Raw genomic sequence first — 16,368 nt, forward strand, 5'->3', positions numbered from 1 at the left:
GTAGACTAAAGCAGTCATGTGATGAAGAGGGATGATCTTACCCATTTTGATAAGTCTTTATAAGAAAGAATAAAATGAACATTAAACAGAAAATTTCTTTTTTTGTAAAATGAACAGCCACACCTCTTTTCTGGCTCCTTTAGGACTGGGGTTTGTTTGCTTCATTTCACGTTTCACTCTTCTCGCTTCTCTGTGCCCTTGGTTGTTTTGTGGTCGTCCTGTCGTCCCTCGTGCCCCTCGGCCACCGCCCTGGCCCCTGCCGGCCGCCCGTGGGTGCACTCGGACATCTCCAACCCTGCGACTTTGTACAGAGAAACAATCAGCTCTTTCTGCATGTGCTGGTCAAATCCAAACCCAGAGAACAGAAGCGCTTTCTACGAATGAACAAACATGTGAAATAGGATGTTTTGTGTAGATAAAGCATTCTTGTTACATACTGGTCAATTTGTGATATGTTTTAACTTATTGTCTGTGCTTATTTATGGAATTTGGTTTTCTTAATAAATGTTTGAGCTAATATAAAGCATATTGTTTGACTTTTCCGGACAAGTTTATATCAAGTTAAATGTAAATGGACAAAATAAAATCATTTGCAGTATGTGATATGGAGAATGATGGCTTTTGCTGTGACTTCGACAGGCGGGAAGGTTCCAGTGGAGGAAGGGGAAGAGGGCTCGTCCTGGGGGTTCTCAATTCCGGGTTCAGGTTCCGGGTTGCGCTCGGCGGTCCCGAGCGGAGGAGCAGCGAGGCCAGAACAGCCTGAAGCAGAAGAGGCCCTGCCGGCCCGGCCGCACACCGGAAGTGCGGAGGTCGCGACGCGCGCGCTTCCCGCTAGTCCCGGGCATCGCGAGGCTTGGGACCCGCGCGGGCGCCAGGGCCCAATGTGGGGTCCCGGCGCAGCTGGTTGCGCCAGCCACTGGGCCTGAAAGTTGATAAGTTTCCCGGGTGAACGGTTTCCCTCGAACAAAGGAGTAGAGGGCGACCCCCGCCAGGGAGGCTGTGCGTGGGAGGGAGGCCCGCAGTCACGGAAGGGTCGCGGTTGGCGCCGTCGGCCCTCACAGCCGAGCGCTCTGCCCTCCGGTGCCGCCCAGAGCCGCGCCTAGCCCGGGCGCGCGGTGGCCGCTGGTGGCTGCCGCGCTTTCTTCCCCCAGGGCTTAGGCTAAGTCCGGGCGGTTCAGAAGCGGCCACCGGCCCCTCGTGTTCCCAGCCCTGGGCTGGGCTTGCCTTGCTCCTGAGAGCTCCCGAGTGGGGTGAAGAGTGCGTCTGGAGAGGAGGCGTGCCCGGGCGCTGCGGCGGCGGTCGGCGCCTCTCCCGGTCTCCTGGGGCGGGCCTGCCCCGGTTTTCTCTCACGGCCCGTGCTTGGTGTGAGTTAACTTCGAGTTTAGACACGTGTGAAAGGGACTCCCCCAGACTAACTAGTAGTGAAGATTGCTGTTTCAGTCTGAGAGGGAAGGTTGCCGGTGTGGTTTAAACTTTGAGGCAGATCCATATAACAGGCTTCCTTGGGAAGATAAGTCCAAATCACTCTTTAGTTTGAAATTTATTCATCTTCATGGGCATTGAGAACGCACCCCTTTTCCCATAGGAAGATTTCTCAATCGGTTGCCAAACAGTGGAAATAACCCTTGTGCTAGAATATACAGTTTCTTAACTGGGCCATATGTGAATTTTCGAAACTGTTGTGATTGTTAAGTAAGGGAACACAGTAGAATCTCCTGAGGTAGGTGAGGGCGAAAAAGGCTCTCGTTTCGCTTGTGTGTGTTTTAGAGAAAATCAGATGTTAATATTACTTTAGGAATTTTAGTTAGGGGTAGAGCTGGTAGGTGGGTTCACAGAATATTTCAATTCTTTTATTTTCTACAGCATGTTTTGACAGAGTATTAAAACATTAAAGAAGGGGATTTCACATAAAAACGGAATTTTTCTGTATTTTGAAATTCACCCTAGAAGTTAGCAATACTGTAACCAGATTTCCAAAATATCAGTAGATGAGAGAACCATTTTTCCTTGTTTTTGTTTCATTATAGTCTCCTTTGTCTTATGTTAATTCTCCTCCCTTTTTTAAAATTTGAAATGGTGGGTGCTCTACTCTCCGTCACATTTAAGAGATCAGTACAAATCACAGATTGCTTCACCAGTGAGCATGGAAGGTTGTTTACAAGGATGCTAATTTTACAGCTTTTTTATGCTGCTATAAAGCATAACTTTATGATGTAGGATTGCAATAAAGGATGCTAAATGCAATCTTTAAAAATTGTATTTCTCAAAGGCAGGAGAAATGGGATCTTTGATTTGAAAAAAGTGGGCCAACTCAACGTTATGAGAAGTTGTAAATCACTTAAAGTGATAGATGTTTTCAAAGATATTTATATTTCATGATATAGTGGTTAGTTATCAATATTATAATGAAAGTGTGCAGAGTTTTTCACTTGACCTCACTCTGGAATAATATTTGTTTCTATGACAATAGATTTTTTTTATTAATCCTGAACGTTTTAAAGTCGTGTATGCTATTAGCATGAGGGGAGGCAATGTGGTCTAAACAGTTAAGTTGACAGTTTATCACAGAAAAAAAGCAGAGAATGAGAATCTTAATTGCAAGCCTGAAAGTTTCTGCATTTTGAGGGAGAAAATAAATCTAACCACAAAATATTATTTTTCCCTTTATCAACAGCAATCCTTACTCAAAACTGTTAAAGTTATTAAAATTAATTAATTTCATAAGGAAATAAAGATAATGATGAATAGTATCAGAACACAAAGTAGATAAGTACAACATGCTAGATGTCCTGCCTCTAATAAAATGCATTTTTTTTGCTGAGTAATCTGTTTTGGCGTTGAATACTGTTCCTGCATGCTATCTAGAAAAAGTCAAAGTCTATTATGATATAAATAGATGATTGGTTTATTTGAATACAAGTATTCATACTTGTAGCTTTACTTTCTCCTCAATATTAGTACTAAATATCATATGGCACCAAGTGATGGTATGGTTTTGATGTTGCACTTAGTTTACCTTTTGTTGATGGCAGGAGAAATATGATATAGGAATGCAGCCTGCTAAAGATGTTGCTAGGTATTGAACACAAAATAGGATCCAGAGTGATTTGGGTAAATCAAGGTAGATGTGAACATAGATTACAGAGGAAATTTCGACTTTGGTGTAATTTATATTTGATGCCGTCAATGATTGCTTCCCCTGAAAATGAAAATGTGATTTTAATTTGTACTTTGGACTTTAAGTTTTGATTTTTAGAACATAGAAAAAACTTAGCCTACAAAGATGTGGTTAACCTGTCAGTAGAAGGAATGTAACCTTCCTTTTCTCCTTTTCATGACATAAAGGTAATCTCATCTGAGGGCGTTTATGTGAAGAAATAACAGCATGGCATGGTGAAACTACTGGTTCGTTAATCCTGGCATCTACTTCCTACAGGGTTCCTTGATTAGTTAGATTCATTCATTGGGCATTTCAGAGTTTTTGATTTGTCATCATTGGCTAGGTTCACTGAGTTCAGGCTAAATTGAGCCAGAAGCAATGTTTATTAGTAATTTTGTAGTACAGGCTACCTTAATAATTCAGCCCAAATATCTCATCTGAAAAATATCCATTCACCCTCTTTTCTAATGTGGGTTGCAGCTGTGTTCGTAGGGAATTGAACGAACACAAGTGATTGGGCATGTATTTTCTAAATTATTAATATGATGGCTAATAACTGTAAACCCATCTTCGTATCCAATGCAGAAATTATGATTCATTTTAAAAATGAAAGCAGTGACAAAGGGGGGGCACCCCTTGCCTGACTCTCTGCTAACTCTCATCACTACAGAGCTTTCTGACAGGAACCATGGCCCATTTAGTGTGTGGCCATTACAGAAAGAAACAGAACAATGCCTTTGGCTTTTCTTGATGCGTGCACTATCAAAACAAGGCATGGATTTATAAGACTTAATACAAAATGCTGTTCAGAAACTTCAGACATGAGCTACATGGAGGGCGCTCTCTTGGTTTTGGTGATGCCATAATCAGTCTTTAAGCAAGCATGATTAATTGTTTTAGCAGTTAAACTGCATCTTCCATCCACAAATATCCCATATCATTTTCAGAGGGTGTCTAATTTACCACTTTCCCCTCCAGTAACTTATATTTGAACTTCATCTTTCAGTTTACTGAGTAAGTTATCTCATTTAATTCATCATTGCAACTTTATGAAGTAGGAGTTAAGATCCCTGTTTTAAAGATGAAGAAATTGAGACCCATAGAGGCTAAATAACTTACCCAAATTAACATATCTAGTTAGTAGTGGTAGAGATCATTCTTTAAGTCAGGTCTTCCAATCTTTCAGCAGTATCATTATGTATGTGACATGTAGCCCATTGTTCTTATTCTTAAAACATTTCCAGGAGAAAACCAAATGACTTCCCTTTCTTGAAAGTCTAACAATCCACCCTTGTAACTTGAAAAGACAAAAGGTTTTTTAAACATTTTTTTTTTTTTGCTATGAAATATAGCATATATACAAGAAAGTAATACATTTCAAAGTACAATGTAACAAGTAGTTATAAAACAGATTTCAGAGTTTGGTATGGGTTACTGTTCCAAAATTTTACGTTTTTCCTTCTAGCTGTTCCAAGACATGGAAGACTAAAAGAAATCAATATAATGATTCGGCAGTCGTACTCATTTGCTAAGTCTTATCTTCTCTGTTATAACTCCTCCTCCTTTGATCCTTCTCCCAATATTTAAGGGTATTTGTGGTCTGCCCTTTCTTACTTCTTCATGTTGGAAAGGGGTGTTGATAATATGGGATGGGGGGAAATGTTTTTTGATGGGACATGATAGCTGCATTAAAATTAAATATAGTTTCAAGAATCTAGAATCACTTCTATTCTTTGTAGCCTGACCTGCTTTCTAGGGTTCAATTCAAGATATTTCTAATATGGCATTGAGAAGGTGCTTCACCTTCTCAAGATAATGGACTTGTCTCTTTGTGACGCAAGCTGTGGACTGATTACAGGTGCAGGTGGTAAGGAACTTGTAAGCTAGCTCAGGGAGTACTCTGGTGATGGTGGAGGCATTGTGGAGAGGGATTGGTTTGTGTATTCACAAGGAGAGGATCCTTGCATCTCTTAGGGCTTCAGATATGTTTCTTGTCTGTTCCTGTGAGATTTTATAGGGGGATCTTTTTTTTTTTAGAGATAGGTGTACAGAAATGTTATGCAGAAAATATAGGGTTCTCATATGCCTCTTATTAGTAATATTAGTGTTGGTACAATTGCTGCAATTTATCATAATTTAATATTAACTATAGTCCATAGTTTACATTAGGGTTCCCTGTCCGTGTTGTACAGTCTTGTTTTTTTTTAAATTTTGTTCTAGTAACATATTCAACCTAAAATTCCCCCTTCTAGCCACATTTAACTGTATAATTCATTGCTGTTAATTATGTACACAATGTTGTGTTACCTTTCCACCAACCACTACCAAAATATGGGGTGTCTTTTGATGTTGCTTCTGTATAATAAGTAGACACAACTCAGGATATGCTGTTTCTCCTTTTGTTGTCCTCCACCTATTAGAAATGCATTGTCAATCATAGAATCATAAGATTTTAGCATTTGAATGAATCTTTGAAATCACCTAGTTCAAATTCCCTGATCACAGTTGTCCTTTTTAAACTTCTCATCAAACGGACTCACAGTCTCTGGTTGAATATACTCAATTATTGGCATAAATGCCCAAAGCCCTTCCTTTTATTGAGCCTCGTCTGCCTACCAGTTCTTCCTTCTATAGTCCTGTTTCATTAGGGATTTTTCATCACACCTCTGCAAGTACTGAAATTATTTTTCTTTTAAGTCTTCTTTTATTAATATTTATATTAGTATAATACCAAGTTATACTGTGGTACAAGATAAACCAAATGTCTCTGTCTTAGCACAACCAAGGTTCATTTCTTGCTCATACAAAGTCCACTGTGAGTGAAGTGACTCTCCAGGAGAACTTGTCTGTGGTGATTCAGGGATCCAAGCTGTTTTCATTTTGTGGCTTTACCATCTCATTAGGAGGTTTTTTTTTTTAAACGTGGGCAGGCACCAGGAATCGAACCCAGGTCTCCGGCATGGCAGGCAAGAACTCTGCCTGCTGAGCCACCATGGCCCGCCCAGCATTAGGAGTTTTCAGTGGTGTTTGTGGTAGAGAAAGAAAGAAATGGAAGCTCTTTTTGTATGGTTTTGTGTATGGCTCTTGATGCTTTGGCCCAGAAACTTCTGCTTATGATCCAGTAAACAAGAATTAGTTACGTGGCTTCCCCTAACTGCATGGGAGCTAAGAAATGCAGGGAAGCACATGGATAGTTAGTGAGTGGAAAATGTCTCTTCCACGATCTTTATTTCTCCATGCTAAACACCCCTAGTTCCCTCATTCAACCTGTTTTTCATACTTATAAGTCAACAACTTTTTTTGTGCTAACTGGCAAAGCCTGGAGGTGAGGGTGCTAAAGAAATAAGTATCATCAGTCTCTCAAGGCTCTTACAATATAACTTGGGAGATAGGACAAGTATATTTTCAAAACAAGGCAATTTTTAATGGTTTGGTCAAGTGCTGAGTACGCTGATCCATATCATAAGTGCAGTGGAAGCTCAAAGAAGCAGGTAATCTTTGGGGATAGAATTTCTGTAGTAAATGGGCCTTACAGGATAGCAAGGCCACCCTTTGGGATTTTCTTCTCCAATTTCTTGGAATTCTTCTGACCATTCCTTTTGGGTCTTATTATTTCAGGTCTATAACGTATGTTTGTGGTATTTATGTGATATATATAAATTCTCCACTATTTTTTTAACTGTGGGCCATTAGCCAGATTCATATCTCTAAGGACCAGGGCACAGCACACCATTTGCCAGACTTTCTTTAATAGTCACTTATAATCTGATATAGTGTTATGGTATCACTGGTATTCCTCAAATGGATAAATTGTAGCAATAGAATTACCCAGTATCTAGCATAGAGTCTGGCATATAGTAGGTGCTCAGCAGATGTTTATTAAATTGAATTTAGTTTGGGTGTGTTAGTGTTAAAGCTCCTTGCTTATTACACTTGCTATTGGTCTGTTATAATATCCACGGGAGACAGTTATCAATTAAAAATATCATATATTAAAGGGCTGACATGATTATTAAGGTGAAAAATAAACAAATCACTCCTGACAACAAGCAAGACAATGTTTTCATTCCCATAAAAGAGACCATCCTTGTCCTGTGGTGAGCACGGTATTCACTTGGAGTAAAGTAGTCACCCATGGGAGGCTAATTATCTTTTCCAAAGAATTGAGGTACCATGTAGTGTCTTCAAAAAGGTAATTTAGTAAATGATGCCCTAGTATCTTGTAAGAGTTAATATGCCACTCGTAGAAACTCCAGCAACTGTATTGTTTCCCACAGTAGAGGAAGGAACACATGCTTGTCAAGAACCTAGCTATCTTAGATTTCCCTGTTGGAGGACTTAAGAGCTTCATTTTCATTTTAAACCTAGTGGCTTCTCTGAGAACTGGTTGTATGCCATTTCAGATTTGAGGAGTTGTGATGAGGATTTTCTCCTTAGGCAGAAGAACTCCAAAGAAGTCCTTAAGATTCTGGTAAGGCTTGCTTTGGTTACAGGTTAGGAGATTTCTTTCTTTCTTCTTCTTTTTTTTAATTTATTGACACTTGTTTTATAGCCTGACATATCATTTATCCTGGAGGATGTTCTAGATGCACTTGAGAAGAATGTGTATTATGCTCTTTTTGGTGGAGTGTTCTATAGCTGTCTGTTAGGCCTAGTTGTTTTTAGTATTGTTCAAGTCTTCTGTTTCCTTTTTGATATCCTGTGTAGTTGTTCTATCCATTATTGAAAGTGGGATATTGTTGTCAACAGCTATTGTTAAATTGTCTATTTTTCATTTCAATTCTGTGTGTTTTTACGGCTCTGTTGTTAGGGGCATATGTATTTATAATTGTCCTGATTCAAATTAGGAATGCATCCAATCAGGTACCATCAAACAACTATATATGGACAACTATATAAGCTAGAGCCCACCTTAGTCCTATTTAGTCCTCTTACAGTTTAGAAAAAACTTAAATACCCAAAAGTTAAATGATTTTCCAAAGAGTTACTATTATTGTTAGAAACAGGATTAGAATTGAGGTCTCCTTACTACTTAAGTAACCAGTGGCTATTTATTTGAATGTTATTTATCGATTACCTTATTATTAATGTATAAAATTTTATTTTTCAATGTAAAGAGAGAGATAAAAATAATTTTTCCCTTTTTTTCTAAAAATGAAAATTTCATGTAGTCAATATTTAAAAATCTTATTCCAGAATTACATTGGGGGGGAAATTGGCTGAATGATAGTAACAGATTTTGTTTCTAATGGAAAATCTGAATTTTTACACATTGGTTGAGAGATAAAATTCAGACTAACCTGTGGCAAAATAATGAAATATAACAGAAATGTAATCAAGCCGTTAATTAGCTCTTGCAATCCAGCTATATTATATCAAGATTTTTTTTTGTATGCTGTATGGCAGGGTCACATTTCATTGTTTCCATTTGAGTATCCCCATTGCTGCAGCACCATTTGTTGAGTTTTTGTTTGTTTGTTTTGCTTGTTTTTTGGGAAGTGCATGGACCAGCAATCAAACCCGGGTCTCCTGCATGGCAGGTGAGAATTCTACCGCTGAACTACCCTTGCACCCCTGTCAAGAAAGATTTTAACCTCAAAGAGTTTCCTATTATTATCACCTAATAATCTGAGTTAGTGGGTTCTTTTATGATGATTTATTTGTTTGTTCATTTTCTTTTTTTTTGAATAGAATATTTATTATGAATGGTAAATGTTGAAAATGTGAAGCATGTGGAAGCCATTGCTTGTGAAGTCATTTGCATACCCTAGCTGCTGAAATGCAACATCTAGTTCATTGCTATATATGAGTACAGGTTTTCTTCTTGGGTGGTATGATTTGGAGTTTTCTCTGTTTATCAGGGTCATAATAGTGAAACCATACTATATTTATCCTTTTGTGTCTGGTTTATGTTGCTCAGCATTATATCCTCTAGGTTCAGCCATGTTGTCTTATGCTTCAGTACCTCATATACAAGGATATAACTTTTTTTCCTTTATTAGAAGAGTTGTGGGTTTACAGAACAATCATGCATAAAATAGAGTATTCCCATATGTCACCCCACCATGAACACCTTGCATTGTTGTGGAACATTTCTTAAAATTGATAATAGCACATTTTTATAATTGTGCTGTTAATTAAAGCCCATGGTTTAACTTAGGTTTACTGTGTAGTGTAGTGGACTAAAAAAAATTATTCTATTACCATATATACAATCTAACATTTCCCCTTTTAATCATATTCAGATATATATTTCTATGCTGTTCATTACATTCATAGTGTTGTGCCCCCTCACCACCATACATTGCCAAAACTTTCCCATCATTCCAGATAGGAACTCTGTACTTAGTTAGTGGGATTGCTGGGTCATATGGAAGTTCTATATGTAACTTTCTGAGGAACTGTCAGACTGTCTTCCATAGCAGCTGCACCATTTTACATTGCCACCAGCAATGAATGAGTGTTCCTATTTCTCCACATCCTCTCCAACACTTATTTTTCAATGTTTTAGTAGCAGCCATTCTAATAGCTATGAAATGGTATCTCATTGTGGTTTTGATTTGCATTTCCCTGTTGGTTAATGATGTTGAGCATCTTCTCATGTCCTTTTTGGCCATTTGTATATCTTCTTTGGAGAGATATCTGTTCAAGCCTTTTGCCCATTTTAAAATTGGGTTGTTTGTCCTTTTGTTAAGTTGAAGGATTTCTTTTAACATTTTTTTAAAATTGTGAAATATAACGTATTTACAAAAAAGCAATAAATTTCCAAGTACATTTTGACAAGTAGTTATAGAACAGATTTTAAAGTTTGGTGTGAGTTACAGTTCCATGATTTTTTGTTTTTTTCTTCTAGCTGCTCTAAGACACTGGAGACCAACAGAAAAATCAGTGTAATGATTCAGTAGTCATACTCAGAATTTCTTTCTTTATGCTGGATAGTAACCCTTTATCAGACATGTGGTCTCAGATATTTTCTCCTATTATGTAGATTGTCTTTTTACTTTTGAGGACAAAGTTGTTGGTTTTGAAGAGGTCCCATTTGTCTGTTTTTTTCTTTTGCTGCTTGTGCTTTGGGTATAAAGTCTAAGAAACTATTGCCTAATGCAAGCTCTTGATGGTTGCCTACATTTTCTTTGAGGAGTTTGATAGTTCTAGCTCTTCTTTTTAGGTCTTTGATCCATTTTGAGTTGATTTTTGGTACATTGTTTGAGGTAGCGGGGTCCTCTTTTTTTTTTTTTTTTTTTTTTTTTGCAAGTGGAGATGCAGTTTTACCAGCATCATTTGTTGAAGAGACTATTCCTACCCAATTGAGTGGTCTTCGCCACCTTACCAAAAATCAGTTGGTCATAAACATGAGGACTGGTTTCTGAACTCTCAATTCTCTTCCCTTGGTCTATATGTCTGTCCTTGCGCCAGAATCATGCTGCTCTGATTACTGTGGCTTTGTAATAAGTTTTAAGATCAGGAAGTGTGAGTCTTCCAACTTCGTTCTTTCTCAGGATGGCTTATCCATTTCTGCAAAGAAGTTTGTTGGAATTTTGATTGGGATTGCATTGAATCTATATTGCTTTGGGTAGTATTAACAACTTAATGATATTTCATCTTTTAATCCATGAATGTGGAATGTCCTTCCATTTATTTAGGTCTTCTTTGATTTATTTTAGCAAATCAAATTTATTTTATAGTTTTTTCTTTTTTTTTAAATGCCTATTTTTTTCAGACTTAATTAATTTGGTCCAACTTTATATTTTATTTATTTTAATTTTTTGTATGCTGTATGATGGGGGTCACAATGAGTTCTTTTTCCACATAATTATCCTGTTATTGCAGTGCTATTGAATTTTTTGAGGGGTGGGGGAAGTGCATAGGCTGGGAATTTAACCCAGGTCTTCCACATGGCAGGGGAGCATTCTGTCACTGACTACCCTTGCACCTCCCAGTTTTATAGTTATCTGTGTACAAATCTTTTACATTCTTATTAGATTTATTCCTAGATATTTGATTCTTTTAGTTGCTATTGTGAATAGAAAAATTTTTCCTTGATTTCTTGGTCCAATTGTTCATTGCTTGTGTGTAGAAACACTACTGATGTTCGGGTGTTGATCTTGCTTCCCACCACTTTGCTGAATTCATTTATTAGGTCTAGGAACTTTGTTGTGGATTTCACGGGATTTTCTGTTTATAGGATCATATCATCTGAAAATAGGGACAGTTATACTTCTTCCTTTCCAATTTGGATGTCTTTTATTTCTTTTTTCTTGCCTAATGGCTCTGGCAAGAACTTCCAGTACAATGTTGAATAACAGTGGTAACGTGTGCATCCTTGTCTTCTTCCTGACCTCAGAGAGAAAGATTTCAGTCTTCCCCTTTAAGTAGGCTGTTAGCTGTGGGTTTCTCATATTTGCCCTTTATCATGTTGAGGAAATTTCTTTCTATTCCTAGTGTTCTAAGTGTTTTTTTAATCAAGAAGTGATGCTGAATTTTGTCAAATGCCTTTTCTGCATCGATTGATATGATCATGTGGTTTTCCCCCTTCATTTTGTTAATGTGGTCTTTTACTGTAGCTAATTTTCTTTTCTTGTAGTATCTTTATCTGGCTTTGATATAAGGGCGATATTGGTTTCATAGAATGTGTTAGGTAGTGTTCCATCCTCCTCAGTTTTTTTAGATCTTGAGTAAGATTGGTATTAATTCTTGGAATGGTTGTTAGAACCCACCTGTATATAGCCATCTTGTCCTGGGCTTTTTGTTGGGAAGTTTTTGATGACTGATTAAATCTCCTTGATAGTAATTGGTTTGTTGTTGGGATCTTGTATTTCTTCTTGAGTCAATGTATTTTGTGTGTTTCTAAGAATTTGTCCAGTTCATGTAGGTTATCTAATTTATTGGCATACAGTTGTGCATAGTATCCACTCATAGTCCTTTTTATTTCAGCAGGGTTGGTAGTAATGTTCCCCTTTAATTTCTGATTTTTCTTATTTTTATCCTCACTTTTTCTTGTTTTCTTTGTCAGTCTAGCTAAAGATTTGTTGATGTTCATCTTTTCAAAAAATGAACTTTTGGTTTTGTTGATTCTCTCTGATTTTTTTGTTTGTTTTGTTTTGTTTTCTATTTCATTTCTGTTTCTTCCAGTTTTGAGGAAGTTCTTCCAGTTTTGATTTGACATCTTCTTTTTTAATGAAAGCATTTAGGCCTCTCAGTGCTGCCTTCACTGCATTCCATACGTTTGCTATATTGTATTTTTATTTTCATTCACCTCAGGATATTTCCTAATTTTGCTTCTGATTAACTCTTTAGACCATTGGTTGTTTATGAGTGAATTGTTTAATTTCCACATATTTGTGAATTTTCCCTCTGTTATTAATTTCTAACTTGATTCTGTTGTTTTCAGAAAATATACATTGTATCATTTCAGTAGTTTTGAATATATTGAGATTTGTGCTTTAACATGTGTTCCATCCTGGGGAATGATCCATGTGCACTTGAGACGAATGTATATTCTGTTTTCATTTAGTGTAGTGTTCTATATATGTCTGTTAAGTCTAGTTGGTCTAGTGTATCATTCAAATCCTGTACTTCCTTATTGATCTACTGTCTAGATATCCTATACATTATTGAGAATGGTGTGTTAGAATCTCCTATTAATGTAAAAGCATCAGTTTCCCCCTTCAAATCTGTCATTATTTGCTTCATATATTTTGGGGTTCTGCTGTTAGGTGCACATATATTTAAAATTGTTTTGACTTAAAGTTTGTTTTATCCATTATTAGTATAGCCACCCCAGCTCTCATTTGTTTATTACTTGCATAGTACATTTTTTTCCATTCTTTCTCCCTCAGCCTACTTGTATCTTTGAATTTAAGGTGAGTCTCTTACAGACAGCATGCGGTTGGGTCATGCTTTTTTATCCATTTTGCTAATCTCTGCCTTTTGATTGGAGAGTTTAGTCTGTTTACATTTGGGTACACTGCAGATAATGTGGGACTTTCTTCTGCCATTTTGCTATTTAGCCTTCATATGTCTTGTATCTTTTTTTCCCCTCACTTGAGTTAGTGCCTACTTTTATATTTTTTGCTTTTTTTATGTTGTAGTAGATAAGAGTGCCTTCTCATTTCTATCTGGATATATTTTTCTTGTATTTTCTTTGTGGTTACCATGAAGCTCAAATTTAATATCCTAAATATATAACAATCATATTTGGTTTGATACAAAATTTACTTCAATAACATGTACATAAACTTTTCATGTACCTCTCTTTACCCTCATCATTTTTTTTTGTATTGTTACCACTATAAACTTTGAACATTGTATGCCCAAAAACCTAGATTTATCATTACTTTTTATGCATTTGCATTTTAACACCTGTATGAAGTAAGAAGTGGAGATAATATACCAAACAATACAATACAATAATACTGGTATTTAGATTACTCAAATGGTTACCTTTACCACAGGCCTTTATTTCTTTATGCTTCTTTGAACTACTGTGTAGTGTCCTTTTTTTTTTTTTTTTTTTTTAAAGGAAAGACAGAGAGAAGGAAGGAAGGATAGAAGGAAGGAAGGAAGGAAGAAAGGGAAACATTTTTAAACATTTTCTTGTTTTATTGTATTCTGTTTCTCCGTTTTTGTTACATGGGCTGGGGCCGGGAATCGAACCGAGGTCCTCCGGCATAGCAGGCAAGCACTTTGCCCGCTGAGCCACCGCGGCCCGCCTGTGTAGTGTCCTTTTGTTTTAGTATGAAGAACTCTTTTAGCATTGCTTGTAGGGCCGATCTAGTGACATTGTACTCTCTCAACTTTTGTTTATCTGAGAATGTCTTCATCTGTCCTTCATTTTTAAAAGAGAGTCTCACCAGATATAAATTTTTTTCCTGGCAGTTGTATTCCTTCTTAGTACTTTAAGTATTTCAACCCACTGCTTTCTTCCCTCTATGATTTCTGTTGAGAAATTGGCACTCAGTCTTATTTGGATGCGCTTGTATGCAGCACACTGCTTTTTTTTTTTTTTTTTTTTACAAAACAATTAGAAATCATTCCAATCTACATGTACAATCAGTAATTCTTAATAACATCACATAGTTGCATATTCATCATTTCTTAGTACATTTTTTTTTTTTTTTTTAAGAGAGAGGGAGGAAAGGAAGGAAAGAAAGACAGAGAAGGAAGGAAGGATGGAAGGAAGGAAGGGAGGAAGAAAGGGAAACATTTTCTTATTTTATTATATTTTGTTTGTTTGTTTGTTTTTTACATGGGCTGGGGCCGGGAATCGAACCGGGGTCCTCCGGCATGGCAGGCAAGCACTTTTGCCCGCTGAGCCACCGCGGCCCGCCCATTTCTTAGTACATTTGCATCGATTTAGAAAAAGAAAAAGACAACAGAATAAGAATTAAAACAATAATAGAAAGAAAAAAAAAACAAAAAAAACAAAAACAAAAAAACCTATACCTCACATGCAGCTTCATTCAGTGTTTTAACATAATTGCATTACAATTGGGTAGTATTGTGCTGTCCATTTCTGAGTTTTTATATCCAGTCCCGTTGTACAGTCTGTATCCCTTCATCTCCAATTATCCCTTCTCTTTTTTTTTTTTTTTTTAATTAACGGAAAAAAAGAAATTAACCCAACATTTAGAGATCATACCATTCTACACATGCAATCATTAATTCTTAACATCATCACATAGATGCATGATCATCATTTCTTAGTACATTTGCATTGGTTTAGAAGAACTAGCAACATAACCGAAAAAGATATAGAATGTTAATATAGAGAAAAAAATAAAAGTAATAATAGTAAAATCAAAACAAAACAAAACAAAACAAAACAAAAACCTATAGCTCAGATGCAGCTTCATTCAGTGTTTTAACATGATTACTTTACAATTAGGTATTATTGTGCTGTCCATTTTTGAGTTTTTGTATCTAGTCCTGTTGCACAGTCTGTATCCCTTCAGCTTCAATTACCCATTGTCTTACCCTGTTTCTAACTCCTGCTGAACTCTGTTACCAATGACATATTTCAAGTTTATTCTCGAATGTCCGTTCACATCAGTGGGACCATACAGTATTTGTCCTTTAGTTTTTGGCTGGATTCACTCAGCATAATATTCTCTAGGTCCATCCATGTTATTACATGGTTCATAAGTTTATCTTGTCTTAAAGCTGCATAATATTCCATCGTATGTATATACCACAGTTTGTTTAGCCACTCTTCTGTTGATGGAGATTTTGGCTGTTTCCATCTCTTTGCAATTGTAAATAATGCTGCTATAAACATTGGTGTGCAAATGTCCGTTTGTGTCTTTGCCCTTAAGTCCTTTGAGTAGATACCTAGCAATGGTATTGCTGGGTCGTATGGCAATTCTATATTCAGCTTTTTGAGGAACCGCCAAACTGCCTTCCACAGTGGTTGCACCCTTTGACATTCCCACCAACAGTGGATAAGGGTGCCTCTTTCTCCGCATCCTCTCCAGCACTTGTCATTTTCTGTTTTGTTGATAATGGCCATTCTGGTGGGTGTGAGATGATATCTCATTGTGGTTTTGATTTGCATTTCTCTAATGGCCAGGGACATTGAGCATCTCTTCATGTGCCTCTTGGCCATCCGTATTTCCTCTTCTGAGAGGTGTCTGTTCAAGTCTTTTTCCCATTTTGTAATTGGGTTGGCTGTCTTTTTGTTGTTGAGATGAACAATCTCTTTATAAATTCTGGATACTAGACCTTTATCTGATATATCATTTCCAAATATTGTCTCCCATTGTGAAGGCTGTCTTTCTACTTTCTTGATGAAGTTCTTTGATGCACAAAAGTGTTTAATTTTGAGGAGTTCCCATTTATTTATTTCCTTCTTCAGTGCTCTTGCTTTAGGTTTAAGGTCCATAAAACCGCCTCCAGTTGTAAGATCCATAAGATATCTCCCAACATTTTCCTCTAACTGTTTTATGGTCTTAGACCTAATGTTTAGATCTTTGATCCATTTTGAGTTAACTTTTGTATAGGGTGTGAGAGATGGGTCTTCTTTCATTCTTTTGCATATGGATATCCAGTTCTCTAGGCACCATTTATTGAAGAGACTGCTCTGTCCCAGGTGAGTTGGCTTGACTGCCTTATCAAAGATCAAATGTCCATAGATGAGAGGGTCTATATCTGAGCACTCTATTCGATTCCATTGGTCGATATATCTATCTTTATGCCAATACCATGCTGTT

At 37.0% G+C, this 16,368-nt stretch overlaps 1 protein-coding gene across 1 annotated transcript in view; it reads left to right on the forward strand.

Annotated features, from left to right (window-relative positions):
- The first annotated feature begins 3,375 nt into the window (after positions 1-3,375).
- The window catches only part of WDR41 (WD repeat domain 41), a 297,758-nt gene continuing 284,765 nt past the window's right edge, over positions 3,376-16,368 (forward strand). The window contains exon 1 of the transcript XR_013167159.1: positions 3,376-3,405. The gene's annotated coding sequence lies outside the window, so the exon portion shown is untranslated. The remainder of the gene's footprint in view (positions 3,406-16,368) is intronic.

This window comes from Tamandua tetradactyla, chromosome 21 (genome assembly GCF_023851605.1).
Source record: "Tamandua tetradactyla isolate mTamTet1 chromosome 21, mTamTet1.pri, whole genome shotgun sequence".
NCBI classification, from domain to species: Eukaryota; Metazoa; Chordata; class Mammalia; order Pilosa; family Myrmecophagidae; genus Tamandua; species Tamandua tetradactyla.